Raw genomic sequence first — 13974 nt, 5'->3', positions numbered from 1 at the left:
CAGGCTCTGGCATTTCCATGCCCACTGAACCACTGTAAACCTTCTCGAAGCAATGAACATGACAATATAAAGGATGGTGTTTGAAAGAAAGCTCAAAAAGCTTCAATAAAGACTTAGAATTTCTTTCCCTAGATAAGAAGATCAAATTGATACAGAACAGGGGTAGATAATCTGGCCAAATAAAGCTTGTTTTTTGGGCTCACAGGCCCGAACAGCCTCATTTGGGCCATGAAACCTTCTGACATATTTGGCTGGAATTGATCTCTCAAACATAGGAGAGAGGAAATGGTGTGGTGGTAATGTCATTGAGCTGGAGTACTTTTGGTCACGGGTTCAAATTGCGCAATGGCAGCTGGTGGAATTTAAATTCATTTAATCAAAAGTCTTGAATTATGAACAAATCTCAGTAATGGTGAAAATAGTTAATTGTTATCATACAAAAATGATTTGGTTCACTGATGCCCTTTAGGGAAGCTAATCTGCCACTTTACCTCGTCAGGCCTATATATGACTCCAGATTACAGCAATCTGCCTGACTTTTAATTGCCCTCTCATGTGGCCTGGCAAGCCACTCAGTTGTGTCAAACTGCTACAAGAAAGTTGATTAGGAATGAACCCGGACGGACCACCCAGGATTAACCTACGCACTGGAAATAGCAATTGAAAACCTAGCTCTATTAACCCCGAATAGTCTTCCTTTCTAACCTCCGGGGGCCTTGTATCAAACATGGCTGTTCCACAGGCTAGTCATGCAAATGCCTGAGACAGTTATCCTCACGCAATCATACCTTAGAACATAAGAACATAAGAACTAGGAGCAGGAATAGGCCATCTGGCCCCTTGAGCCTGCTCCACCATTCAATGAGATCATGGCTGATCAACCTTAAAGAACATTTTCCAGATAATACCTTCACCAATTCTGAGTATGTCCTGATGTCCTGTCCACAGCAGGAGAGAGCCAATTGAGGTGGAAATACAGTGGTATACAGTCAAGAGGGAGTTGCCCTGGGAGCCCTCAACATTGTCTCCAGACCCTATGAAGTCCCATGGCACCAGGTCAAAGGTGGGCAAGGAAACCGTCATCACCTACCACCCTCCCTCAGTTGATGAATCAGCATTCCTCAAGGTTAAATACCATTTGCAAGAAACACTGAATGTAACAAGGGCACAGAATGTATCCTGGGTGGGGACCTCATTATCCATTACCAAGAGTAGCTGGGAAGCACCACTACTGACCGGGTAAAGGAGACAGCTGCTCGACTGTGTCGAGGAGGTGGTAAGGGATACAACAGGAGGGAGAAGCATACTCAACCTCACTCTCATTATCTACCTATTGGTGAGTGACCACCTCACAATCCTTGTGGAGACAGTCACATTGAAATTATCCTCCCTCATATTGTCGTCCACCATATGCCAAATGGGATAGAATTCAAACATATGTCGTGACTCAAAACTGGATACTCATGAGGCGTTGTGGACCATTAGCAGCAGCAAAATTATATTCAACCACAATCTGTAACCTCATGGTCTTGCATATCCCCCACTCTCATGGTCTGGCATATATTTGAATGAAAAGTGCACAAGGGTATATACCAGGAGCAGCATAAGTCACTCTAAAAACTAGTGTCAACCCAGTGAAGATAAATACAGGGACACATGTATGTCAAACAGTGAAAACAACAGCAATAGACAGAGTTACAAATCCCACAGCTACTCTTCAAATAAATGCCACAGGGTGTTTTACCACCAGTCAAATGGGCAGACATAACCCCACTTTAATGACATCTCTGACAATGTAGTAGTACCACAGTGCTGCAGTGATACTTTATATAAGATGGGTAAGTCTGCCTTGTGGTTTGAAGCCATAACTTATCATCAAGTAACCATTATGCTGTTATGAAGTTTCATTATTCTATTACCATTTCAAACCTATGCTCACAACTTCAGATCATTCATAATTTGATAGATCTTGTCATGAAGTGCTGGTCGTGCAATGAGATATTAATGACAAATAAAGTCATAGAATCATAGAATACCTACAGTGCACAAGCAGGCCATTCGGTCCATTGAGTCCGCACCAACCCTCTGAAAGAGCACCCTACCAAGGCTCACTCCCCCACCCCATCCCCCTAACTCTACCTAACCGTTGGACACTAAGGGGCAATTTAGCATGGCATGGTCAGTGGGAGGAGACCGGAGCACCCAGAGGAAGCCCATTTAGACTTGGGGAGAAAGTGCAAACTCCGCACAGGCAGTCACCCAAGGTCAGAATCGAAACTGAGACCCTGGCGCTGTGAGGCAGCTGTGCTATGCTAACCACTGTGCCACTGTGGTTAATACATTTACATGAAATTCATCTTCCACTAACTTCAAAAAATATATCGAGACAAAAATTTAAGTGGTATTAATAGCCAATTAAAATGAGCAATTTTAAATGAACGCATAATTGCACACAGCACTAATTTGCTCAGTATAGTTTCAATTCATTGAACTTAGAAAGCCTATGTAAGCTAAAACATAATCATAATTGTAAACAAACACAGCTATTTAGATTTACATCCTTTTCCCACCAAGAATTGTAAAGACAGCTTCAGTCACAGGGCAATAAAAGTTCCATGAAGCAAAAGTTTTTTTTATACCGCTAGATACCTTAGTCCATATAATGTGACAAAATAAAAACAAATGTTTGGATTGGAACATTTCTTCCATATTAATATAATTGAGAGAGGTGGTAAAATCTAGGTCTTAGCGCTGTACTTCATGAAAGCTTACAAGAAAATCTGAGCATGCAGTTGCTATGGGAACTGCCAGGGTTGTCTGAACTATTACCTAAAGGATATAATTCCCCAAAGTGCATCACTAGACAATACACCCCCTCTTAATAACACTGTGTCAACAGAGGTGTGATTTATTTCCTGCAGCGTTTTGAGGAGCTTTAACAAAATCGAGAACATTTTATCCCTTTTCCTGGTGCTTTATAATGTGTGAAATTTAACAACTAAAAAGGATTAACATTTTTTTTCAAAATTGCATTAAAAGCAGATTGTTTCCTTTGTTCTTTGAGATTTTACACCACCCTCTTGTCGTTTTCTAAAACTCTTGACTCATTTTTGGCAAAGTTCCCCAGGCCCTGGCAGTTACTCATGTAATTTGCCCAATTTTGCATTACAAAGCAACAGTGAATTTGGACACCCTCCAAGCTCCTGGTTGGAGTAAACAACAGCAGATAATCGACAATCTCAAGGATTAGTCCATGTACTGGGAAAATGATTTACTGTTTTGCATTTTAAAAAATTATTACTACTGATGTCAAATTTAAGTACCAACTCAGTGAGAATGTGCAAGGATTTTATTGATCCTTTGAATTTATTCAATTCTAACTTAAGACTATTTTAACATCATATACTTTGTTTAACTTGAAATATGAACTGATTGATAAAGTATTATTGATTCAACAATGTTAAATGATTACGCATGGATGACTGCACAAATCTCTTTATGTATCTTCAAAACATAAAAATAAAGATTAATATTCAAAACCAACCACAAGCTAAAACAAATTTTTTGTTCTGAGCAAGGTAGTGAGACCAGAACTTCACCATTAAACATAACTTTGTAATAATCATGGGCGGGACGGTGGTGCAGTGGTTAACATTGCTGCCTCATGGTGCCGAGGACCTGGGTTTGATCCCACTGTCCGTGTGGAGTTTGCATATTCTCCCCGTGTCTGCGTGGGTCTCACCCCCACAACCCAAAGATGTAGGTGGATTGGCCACGCTAAATTGCCCCTTAATTGGGAAAAAAGAACTGGGCACTTTAAATCTATTAAAAAAAACTTTTATAATCTTCTGATCTATTGATACCACGGAAGCAATTTGTCATCTTTTACCTGCTTGTGTCTTGCAGGTTCAGCTCAGGTGGCTGGACGGCTCATTCGCAATGCAGAGTGAGGCCAACCACACGGGTTTAATTTCCTTACTGGCTAAGGCTGTTTATGAAGATCCTGCCTTCTCAACCTTGCTCCTCACCTGAGCTGTGGGGATCCTCAGGTTAAATCACCACCATCAGCTCACCCTCTCAAAGAGGAAAACAGCCAATGGTCATCTGGGACTATGGCAACTTTACTAACTTTACTTTCTTGCCTGAATTCGGCATCTGACAGTGCACAACTGGAGGGGAGAGGGAGGAGGTACTTAACCTGTCCTTTAGATGTCAAGGTGTGTCTGATGCAATGTTCAGGTGGGCGTGTGAAAGGGCACATAACATGCCTGTTCAAAACAGGAGCAGCCTGTTTTCCACATAGGCCAATTAGAGTCTTGCACGACAGCACGGTGGAGCAGTGGTTAGCACTGCTGCCTCACGGCGCTGAGGTCCCAGGTTCAATCCCAGCTCTGGGTCACTGTCTGTGCGGAGTTTGTACATTCTCCCCGTGTTTGTGTGCGTTTCGCCCCCACAACCCAAGATGTGCAGGGTAGGTGGATTGACCATGCTAAATTGCCCCTTAATTGGAAAAAATAAGTTGGGCACTCTAAATTTAAAAAAAGCATCTTGCACAAACTACAAATAGGTGGAACATGCAGTGTACACATTAATTCCTTGGTGTGGTCCAACCTGCTTTCCTTAAAGGGAGCTGGAGTTCAATTTAAATTGAGTTGCAAGTTTTGGTGACAATTTTTCGGTAGTCACAGAAGCAGAAATGATTCTCATCATCCAACAAGAATAATGTGATGTGCAGTTGGCTGCTGATTGCATGTCGCTCTAGTATGTCTCCTGCCTCCATTTGCCACTGGCTGTTGACTAGGCAAGGACAAGAGACTCCAGTCTTCTCTTCTGTTTCTCACCAGTTTCCCCTCCCTACACCATGTGGCACGATGCCCATATAATCATCAACCGTGAGTCATTTTAAATTTTGACGCTGGTATAAAACTGGTGATAACAGATGGGCCACGCAAAGTAGCCACACCCGCCCTTCCTCAACTTCTCGTTATTTCCTTTCCAACAAAGTCAGGAGAGAGAAAGATCAACAGGATATGTTGGATGTGAAAAGGAATGGGTAGAGCAAATGATGCCTTCAGCCTCCATCATTCTCATGGTTTAAATAGGCTGACAACATTCACAGCTCAGTTTGTTCATGAATAACAGCCCTCTGTACAATTTGGGAGAAAAATGAACAAGTTGGCAAAAAAATTATTTTTCTTTGAACAAAACAGCCAAACAGGGAGCTAAGGGCAACAACCTTGATTCATTAGTTATATCATGAGTATCGATCGATTGATTGACCTTTATTCTTGCGGTTCATAATTCTTTGCATTTTCCTTGTCATTCTAATTGAATGCCTAACTCACTCCTGGGTGCTGACTTGTGTCTGGGGGTGGGAGGTTCCCAAAATCTTCTAGATATCACTTCTCCGTAGTCATTCTTCATGACGGACTCCAAGTATAGCACTCTGTGATTCTGAGAGGAATTAATGGTTTTACCGATTCCCTTGCCCAAACATTCACATAGGAATTGCTTCCATAGAAGCATGTGAACGGTTCTAGCAACCAGATTAATGGCCTGGTGCTGCCACCTAACCCATAGTCTCTGTGCAATGGTAAGGAGCGGGAAATTACACTGATTGCGATGAGGAGCCTTCCTACTATTTCCCCTTGCCTAGTTTGAGACTCTTGGGCTAACTGGAGTTTATCTTCTGTTGCTCCTGTAGAGATTAGCATGCAGCATTATTTCTGGCCTGTTTGTCACTTCCTCCTAATCTAATGCTCATTATTGTTCAGAAAACCCCTTTGATCATTTGGACAATTATAATAGACGAGGTTGACAGCATAATGCAGTGTGCAAATCTTACTTTTACATTGCAGGGCTTATTTTTATTAAGGTTTTTTGATTTGTTATTGATACTGCTGAAAACCAAATGCTGCCCAACAGAAAGCTTTCTTTCGAGACTGTGGCCGAGCATTTTAAATTCTAGCTGCTCTGGCAGACATTACACAGCACTGCAGTCATGCTCATCAGCTGCTCCCAGCAGTGTTCAATGACAAATCTATAATGAATTCTTAGTTATTTATTTCTCCAATGCTCTGGCAGACCAACTGCGTCTTCAGGTCATGTCCAGTGTTACTTTACAAAAATTGAGAGAATAAATTATTCTTCCTCTTTTCTTCATTTGATAATTCAGTCTCGCTGTTTTCACTTTATTGTCACAGGTGGTTCTGCAAAATATACCAGCGGCCCAAGGTAAATGAATCAAAATGGAAATATCCTTGATTGCTTCACTTTTTAATGAATTATCAGTGTATTAGTTCCATTCTGATTGCAAGGGAACATGTCCCTGGCTTCCTGAATCTTAGATGGTCTGGCAACAGCTTACATCAGAGCCAAATGATGATTATTAGTGAAGGTTAGGCAGAGAAAAAATGTTTACTTTTGGTTTTGTTTTATTTTGAAACCAGAACTGAGGTGAAGAATAACTAAATGGCATCTTGAGGTAATAAAAACTTGCTACATAACTTGATGCTTTCTTGAACCCTGCTAACAGTTTCCTATGCCTGACTGTAAGGTTGTTTTACTGTTAACAGCAAGAGAAAATTTATGTTGATGTAAAAAAGCAACAGTAAATCACCAGTAGTGGGAAAATTGAACCCATAGTGTTCTGGCATGTGTTTGCAAATTTTTCCATTTCCAGTTCATCACTGCAATGAAGTTACTGTGAAATGCCCCTGACAATATTGGATTTTTTACCCGTCAGTCTGGCCTCAATAAAACTTGAGATGGATTTGTAGGTATCGTATTATTTATTTTTAACTGACTTACAAGTCTGAGTCGCTTCACAGAGACTCAGAACACAGAAACTGTCTCCTGGACCCCTCGAAAACGAATGAGGTCGGAGACAAAGAGATCTCTGCAAATACATTCAAATTGCATCAAGTTTCACATACACGATTCCCATTGGTCATCCTATACCCCTTCTGACCTGGCTATACATCCTGATTGGCTCACTTTGCATTCCTTAACCCTGGACCTCTTGTTACCCAGCATCCTTTTCCCCATCCTTGCCATGCTTTCTGAAATCCTTTGTCTGTGAACTTACTACTATTAGACTGATCACATCCACATTACTGTAACTAATATTTGAACTAACTATTATATATCACATTCGTTTGTTCAATTCCTCACCCCTAGTCGCCACATTCTGGCGCCTGTTCGGGTACACGGAGAGGTCGTGGAAGTATTATTACACTTTGTTACATAGTCATCTTCAGTGCAATGGCTTGTAAAGAGGGGACGACTAAAGAAATGCCTGTGTCATAACGTATTAATAATGAACTTAATGTTGTTCATTTAATTGGCTTCCTCCACCCCTGCAGCTGTTCACTAAATTCACAGACCCAATGTCAACTTTGAATGTTCACGTATGTTTTTATTATACTCATCATAATTCATGTAGGCATTGGCTCAGAGGTAGCATTCTCACTTTTGAATCAGAAGATAATCAGATCAACCCCACTCCAGAGGTTTGAGCACATAAACTAATCTGGGGCGGGATTCTGCGGGAATCGGCGGGGCGGGTAACTCCGGCGCGAAGGAGTGGCGTGAACCACTCCAGCGTCGGGCTGCACCGAAGGTGCAGAATCCTCCGCACCTTCAGGGGCTAGGCCGGCGCCAGAGTGGTTTGCGCTGCGCCGGCGCGGAAGGGGCCTGGCGCCACACCAAACAGCGCCGAAGGTCCTCCGCCGGCTGCCGCGAATTGGCGCATGTGCGGGAGCGCCGGCGTGTGCTGGCGTCATCCCAGCGCATGCGCAGGGGGGTTCATCTCTGCGTCGGCCATCGCGGACTGTTACAAGGGCCGATGCGGAGGACAGAATGCCCCCACGGCACAGGCCCGCCCGCGGATCGGTGGGGCCCGACCGCGGGCCAGGCCACTGTGGGGGCACCCCCCAGGCCAGATCCCCCCTCGCCCCCCCGAGGACCCCGGAGGCCGCCCGCGCAGCCAGGTCCCGCTGGTAAGTACCTACTCTAATTTACGTCGGCGGGACCGGCCGAAAACGGGTGGCCACTCGGCCCATCGCGGGCCGGAGAATCGCCGGGGGGGGGCACCAGAGAATTCGACAGCCGGCAGGGGCGGGATGCACGCCGCCCCATGGCGATTCTCCAACGTGGTACGGGATCGGAGAATCCTGCCCCTGATATCTGAGTGAACTGCATTGTTTTTTTTAGAAATCTAAAGTACCCAATTCAATTTTTCCAATTAAGGGGCAATTTAGTGTGGTCAATCAACCTACCTTGCACATCTTTGGTTTGTGGGGGCGAAACCCACGCAAACACGGGGAGAATGTGCAAACTCCACACGGACAGTGATCCAGAGCCAGGATCGAACCTGGGACCTTGGCGCCGTGAGACTGCAGTGCTAACCACTGCACCATCGTGCTGCCATGTTGACATATTTTTGATCCAACTGTAAACTAAGGCTTTCTCTTCTTTAAAAAAAAATGTTTATTCAAATTTTTCCAACAAAATTTTTTAACAAACAGACCCCCCCCATAACAAAAAGAAGAAAGAACACAAACACCACAATCAAAAATAATAAACTACTTATACAATGGGTTTCTCCCGCATATATTAACCCCCCCATATGACATTCAAAAGTACCCTTGGGGAAACCCCCCCCCCCACCCGCCCAAATACTGCCCCCGACAGAGGCAAAACCCACGCAAACACGGGGAGAATGTGCAAACTCCACACGGACAGCGACCCAGAGCCAGGATCGAACCTGGGACCTCGGCACCGTGAGACTACAGGGCTAAGCCACTGCGCCACCATGCTGCCCCCAGGCTATCTATTGTTACCCACACCTTCAAACTCACTAGCTGGGATGTGTAAAACCGAACCCTTGGTTTCAGGGCTTTGGTGGGAAACCAATCCACTTGCATGAGGTGGACTGGTAAAATATTATAATGAGGCTGTATGCTTCATATTTATCCATTTTAAATTTAACCCTGGCTGACTGGGTCTCCCAGGCCTGGGAAAACCCGGTGGCTAAAGGGAGGTTAGGATTGCTGGATTTGTGAGGTAAGTGCCTTTCCATTTACCGACTGAATCAAGCTTATCTGCTTCATCAATCCTTGAAATTGGACACTCCTCTTTATCCATATTGGCGACTCCCACCCCCTCCAATCTCCTCCATGACACCTTCAATCTCATCCAATTTTTCTCACCTATCTTCTGCTCTGGCCTCTGAAATATCTTATTGCTTTCAAAATCTTATCAGCCCTTGGTTAATGTCCAAAATGATGTCTCTTGTTTCTCCCCCTACTCAGGCCTCCCTGATGTTGCATGATAAATCCAATCTTCCTTCCTCCCCACCCCTGCTTTGGCTTCCAGCATGTAGTCTCTGGTTTTGATCATTCCCACCCGGTCTCCACATTGCTGCCTGTGGTCTTTGGTCATCTTCACCCTCCTGGATGTACCGAGCCTGAAACTGTGGGCTTCCTCCCCCAGCTCCCTGATTCCTCTCTCCCTCCCTCGTCTTCACTCCCTGACTGAGGATTGATGCCAACAACCTCCCTGTATATGAGCCAGCTAACCTGCCTCTCAATCTAGCTAGCTGCAGCCCAGAAATGGAGGCAAAAATGGTAATTAGGTCATACCGTTGAAATCAACAGGAACTGACGGAGACGCGCTCTTCTGCATTTCCAAACTTCAATCCACAGCTCGCTTATGGCACCTGTCCATTCTCACCTCTGAGTTAATATCTGGTTCTGTGTTTCAAAATACTGTACCAGCTGTGAAACACTTTGGAGCATCATAAGTTTGGGGAAGGCATCAAATAATTGCAAATGTTTTCCTTTATGTGAGATCTTCTAAAAATCACCTTTTCTTAGATAGAGTATGGGCCATTGTTCTTTCATTTTGACTTGGTTGAAATGCATGTGTCAAACAGTAAACATTGCAAAAAATAAGATCCACGATTCTGTGGATGCATTTTCATTTGTGGGAACAAATGTCACAGAACAAGATAATATTGTCCATTTTAGCAAGTATATTCAAAATTAAAATGGCAGCTGTACTTTTGGCTGGCAGCAGGATGAAGCTTATCTCCACTACTGCACACTAAGCCCTACACCACTGACCTCCCCATCCACTAACTGGACATGATGATCCTCAATTACACTTGGGTGACTTTCAATTTCTTCCATCGCTAATCATTGATCCGCCTCTCAGTGAGATTGTCAATTTCATGTCAATTCATTACATTCTTTCTGATATATTCTCTTGCCCACAGGAGCAGATTAATACTGATCACATGAATGCTAATTAAGAATCATACAACCAAAAATGACGTTAAACATGGAGCAAGTAGTTGAGGCAGGAACATTGGCAATATTTAAAAGCCATTTAGACAGATACATGGATAGGAAAGGTTTAGAGGGATATGGGCCAAATGCAGGCAAATGGGGTTAGCTTAGATGGTTTTTTTTGTTGGCATGGATCAGTTTGGGCCGAAGGGTCTGTTTCCATGTCGTAGATTCTATGAAAAGCAAAGGTACTTTTTATCCCTTGGAATGAATATGAAAATGTCTGTTACCTAAATATGGCAGGAATGAAACCTATCTCCCACAATATTATTAAAATATACTTAATAATTAATGTTTGGTCCAACAGGCTGTGTAATATGGTGACGGCTGCACATTATAGATTTTTGCAAAACACTTGACATGTTATTCACAAGGACTGATAATAATTTGCATTTAGATATGTGCCCTGAGCTTCTGATGTACTGAAGTCTTCAACATTTCAGTCTCACCATTTCTCCCTTACTTCTTTGAATTATTTCATGTTTTATTGTATTGCTGCTGTTGTCTGGTAAGTCATCTTTAAAAAATTTCGGCATGGGCACTTTTTGTCCTTGTTAAGTTTTTCCACCTCACACTCAAGGCAATTTGCTCAGTTCAGAGCATATTCATGTCCATTGTGACTAGGTTGGAATTGGATACAGCAATGTCACTTTGTGTCTGTAGAATAAATCAACTGTGGAAGCACTCATGCCAATTTATTGGATTGGAAATAAACCCAGGTCGCTGTGATGAAAAGGCAATATTCTTATCTATTGTAGATTCTTTTCTCTTCAACAACAACACAAATGAATTCCATCACCATTTGCTGAGCAGAAGTAAAATTCACACTTACCACTTCAAATTGTCACAGTAATCGAAACTGTTGTGCTATTATAAATCACTGCATTCATTATTTTATGGTAGCAGCACGTACACTTTATTGTCACATAATGGCCAAAGTTGGATTTGAAAAGGAATGTCATTTCAAGCTACAGTTCAGCGAAATAAAACAGCTTCTGCAATAAATCTGTGAAATACTAAAGCTCTCTTGAGAAAATTTTAAAATAGTTGCCATTTACTTAGGACAGAGTAAAAAGCAACTCCGATTCAGGATTGCGTGATATGATTGTACATAGTAATCATATTCATGTGATATTCAACCCAGAGATTAAGCTACGTCATGCCTGTTTTCCAGCATTGTAACAAATGCCTATGTTTTCTTCATGTGGAGAAATGTGAGAGTGCACATTGCATGTCAAAATTTTTGCTAAAGATTCCTATGTAGGCGCTGAAGGCCTACCTTCAGCACGGTGGGCAGCATGGTAGTACAAGTGGATAGCACTGTGGCTTCACAGCGCCAGGGTTCCAGGTTCGATTCCCCGCTGAGTCACTGTCTGTGCGGAGTTTGCACGTTCTCCCCGTGTCTGCGTGGGTTTCCTCCGGGTGCTCCGGTTTCCTCCCACAGTCCAAAGACGTGCAGGTTAGGTGGATTGGCCATGATAAATTGCCCTTAGTGACCAAAACGTTTAGGAGGGGTTATTGGGTTACGTGGATAGGGTGGAAGTGAGGGCTTAAGTGGGTCGTGCAGACTCGATGGGCCGAATGGCCTCCTTCTGCACTGTATGTTCTATGTTCTATTTGAAACAGGCTTGCAAATAAGGACACTTGCACCTTTATAGAATTCATTAGTGGCTGACCACAGCCTGCACCATGTTGCTCAATCAGTATTTTCAACGGTTGGTAGGTAAACCAGACTGCCTCACGAAAGATAATTGTGGTAACCCAGCAAGGCCTAGTTTTAGGCCCAATTAAAATTGACCCATTTAAATAAAAGAATTTGGCATTTTAAAATCATACTTCAGCCAAATCTCAGACAGGCTGTTGGAATTCAGATTTGAACAAAATCAAATACACACCCAACAGACAAGCTGCCAGAACATGTCTGGACCTGCCCTGTCAGTCACTCAGCAGATCATTGCACCCTATTGATATGCACAAGTTTATTGTCAGTAGCCCAGATCGTGCCAAACTTTCTGTTTCCCAGGAAGGAAGCGGGATAAAAGCAGGCATCCAAGGCACATCAGGAGCGAAGACTCAGCATGGGAAGTGACTTTGACCAGACCAGACCAGAGGCACCGTAGCACAGTGGCTAGCACAGTTGCTTCCCGCTTGGGTCACTGTCTGTGCGGAGTCTGCAAGTTCTCCCTGTGTCTGTGTGGGTTTCGTCTGGGTGCTCCGGCTTCCTCCCACAAGTCCCGAACAACGTGCTGTTAGATGAATTGGACATTCTGAATTCTCCGTCAGTGTACCCGAACAGGCGCCGGAATGTGGCAACAAGGGGATTTTCACAGTAACTTCATTGCAGTGTTAATGTAAGCTTACTTGTGACACTAATAAAGATTATTATTAGAGAGCTGGTGCTGCTCAATCTAGGACATTGTCTGACCCCACCTGTCTGCTGAGTGCTTGCTCCCACCCTTCACCTGCATGTGGTGTGCCAGGCGAGAGGGGGGAATGCAGGTGTGCAGGACCCCCATGCCGGGGAGATGGGGCATGGGATTGGTGCTCGGCCCGCAGAACGGAAGAAAATCCCAGAGGCATCATACTGCTCGAGGCGAAGATATTTGAATGGGTTTCACATAGTGTCCACTACCAACCCACTCTCTCCAGCCCTCCCAGCAGGTCCATTGCTGATTACAGGACTCTCAGACGTGACAGGCGCAAGAGATGCCACAGGCAATGCATGGTACCGAGGCCAACACTGCTGGAGTGGCGACCACAATGCGGAGCCTGGTGTATGACATCAGCCGCATGGCTGGAGGTGTCCAAGGCGTGGCACAGTCGGTGACGGCCATGGCTGAGGCCTTCGATGGAATGTCCAACTCGCTGGGGTCGTGATCCAGTACCAGGCGGACCTTGATGAGGTGATGCGGGACATGTCTCAGTCTAAGATGGGAATAGGCGAGGCCCTCCGGAGCACGTCCTGGTCGCTGGGGGAGGACTCCCAGTCACAAATGGGCATTGCCGGGCCACTGCGCAGCATGTCCCAGTCACTGAGTAGCATTGCCGAGGGCATCAGCACCATGCTGCAGACATTAGGGTGTTGCCAGGGCTGTCAGAGCCAGATGATGCAAGAGCATCTGTGGCTCGAACCCCCTGCCCCTCCATTCCGAGGTGAACCCCAGGGCCTTATAGGCACCAACTGGAAGAAGGGGATGCTGGGAGCCAAACCAGACCCACCCTTTGGAGTGGCGACTGCGGCCACCAACTCCCCCGAGTTCCACCCCTCTGACAAGGCTGCATCTCGCAGTCAGCACCCGGTACAGTGTGGCACAGGGGCATGTGCTGATGACAAGTAGGCCGGGGCCTTCCAGTCTTAGAGCCCCCAGAGGAAGCCCGCCAGGGGCATTGAAGGCCACAGGACATGCTAAACAGTTATTTGCCTCCACCTCTGATGCGCATCTTGGGGATACACCTAGACGCAACGGTAAAGCACGTCGAGGATCACTGATGGGGCACTGGAGGGTAGGGCGGAAAGCGGTAGGTAGGTGATAAGGTGGGGAATGTGCATTAGGGGAGGGGGACGGGTGGGGGGAGGGTGTGAGAGAGTGGGCCGTGGACATTCCCCTCTGAATACCACAGC

At 44.8% G+C, this 13974-nt stretch overlaps 1 protein-coding gene across 1 annotated transcript in view; it reads right to left on the bottom strand.

Annotated features, from left to right (window-relative positions):
• LOC140427416 (uncharacterized) overlaps window positions 1-13974 on the bottom strand; it is a 363190-nt gene that overhangs the window by 154430 nt on the left and 194786 nt on the right. The window lies entirely within an intron of this gene.

This window comes from Scyliorhinus torazame, chromosome 7 (genome assembly GCF_047496885.1).
Source record: "Scyliorhinus torazame isolate Kashiwa2021f chromosome 7, sScyTor2.1, whole genome shotgun sequence".
NCBI lineage: Eukaryota > Metazoa > Chordata > Chondrichthyes > Carcharhiniformes > Scyliorhinidae > Scyliorhinus > Scyliorhinus torazame.
Note: the sequence above shows the minus strand (reverse complement) of the source record. Positions and strands in the feature narration are given on the sequence as shown.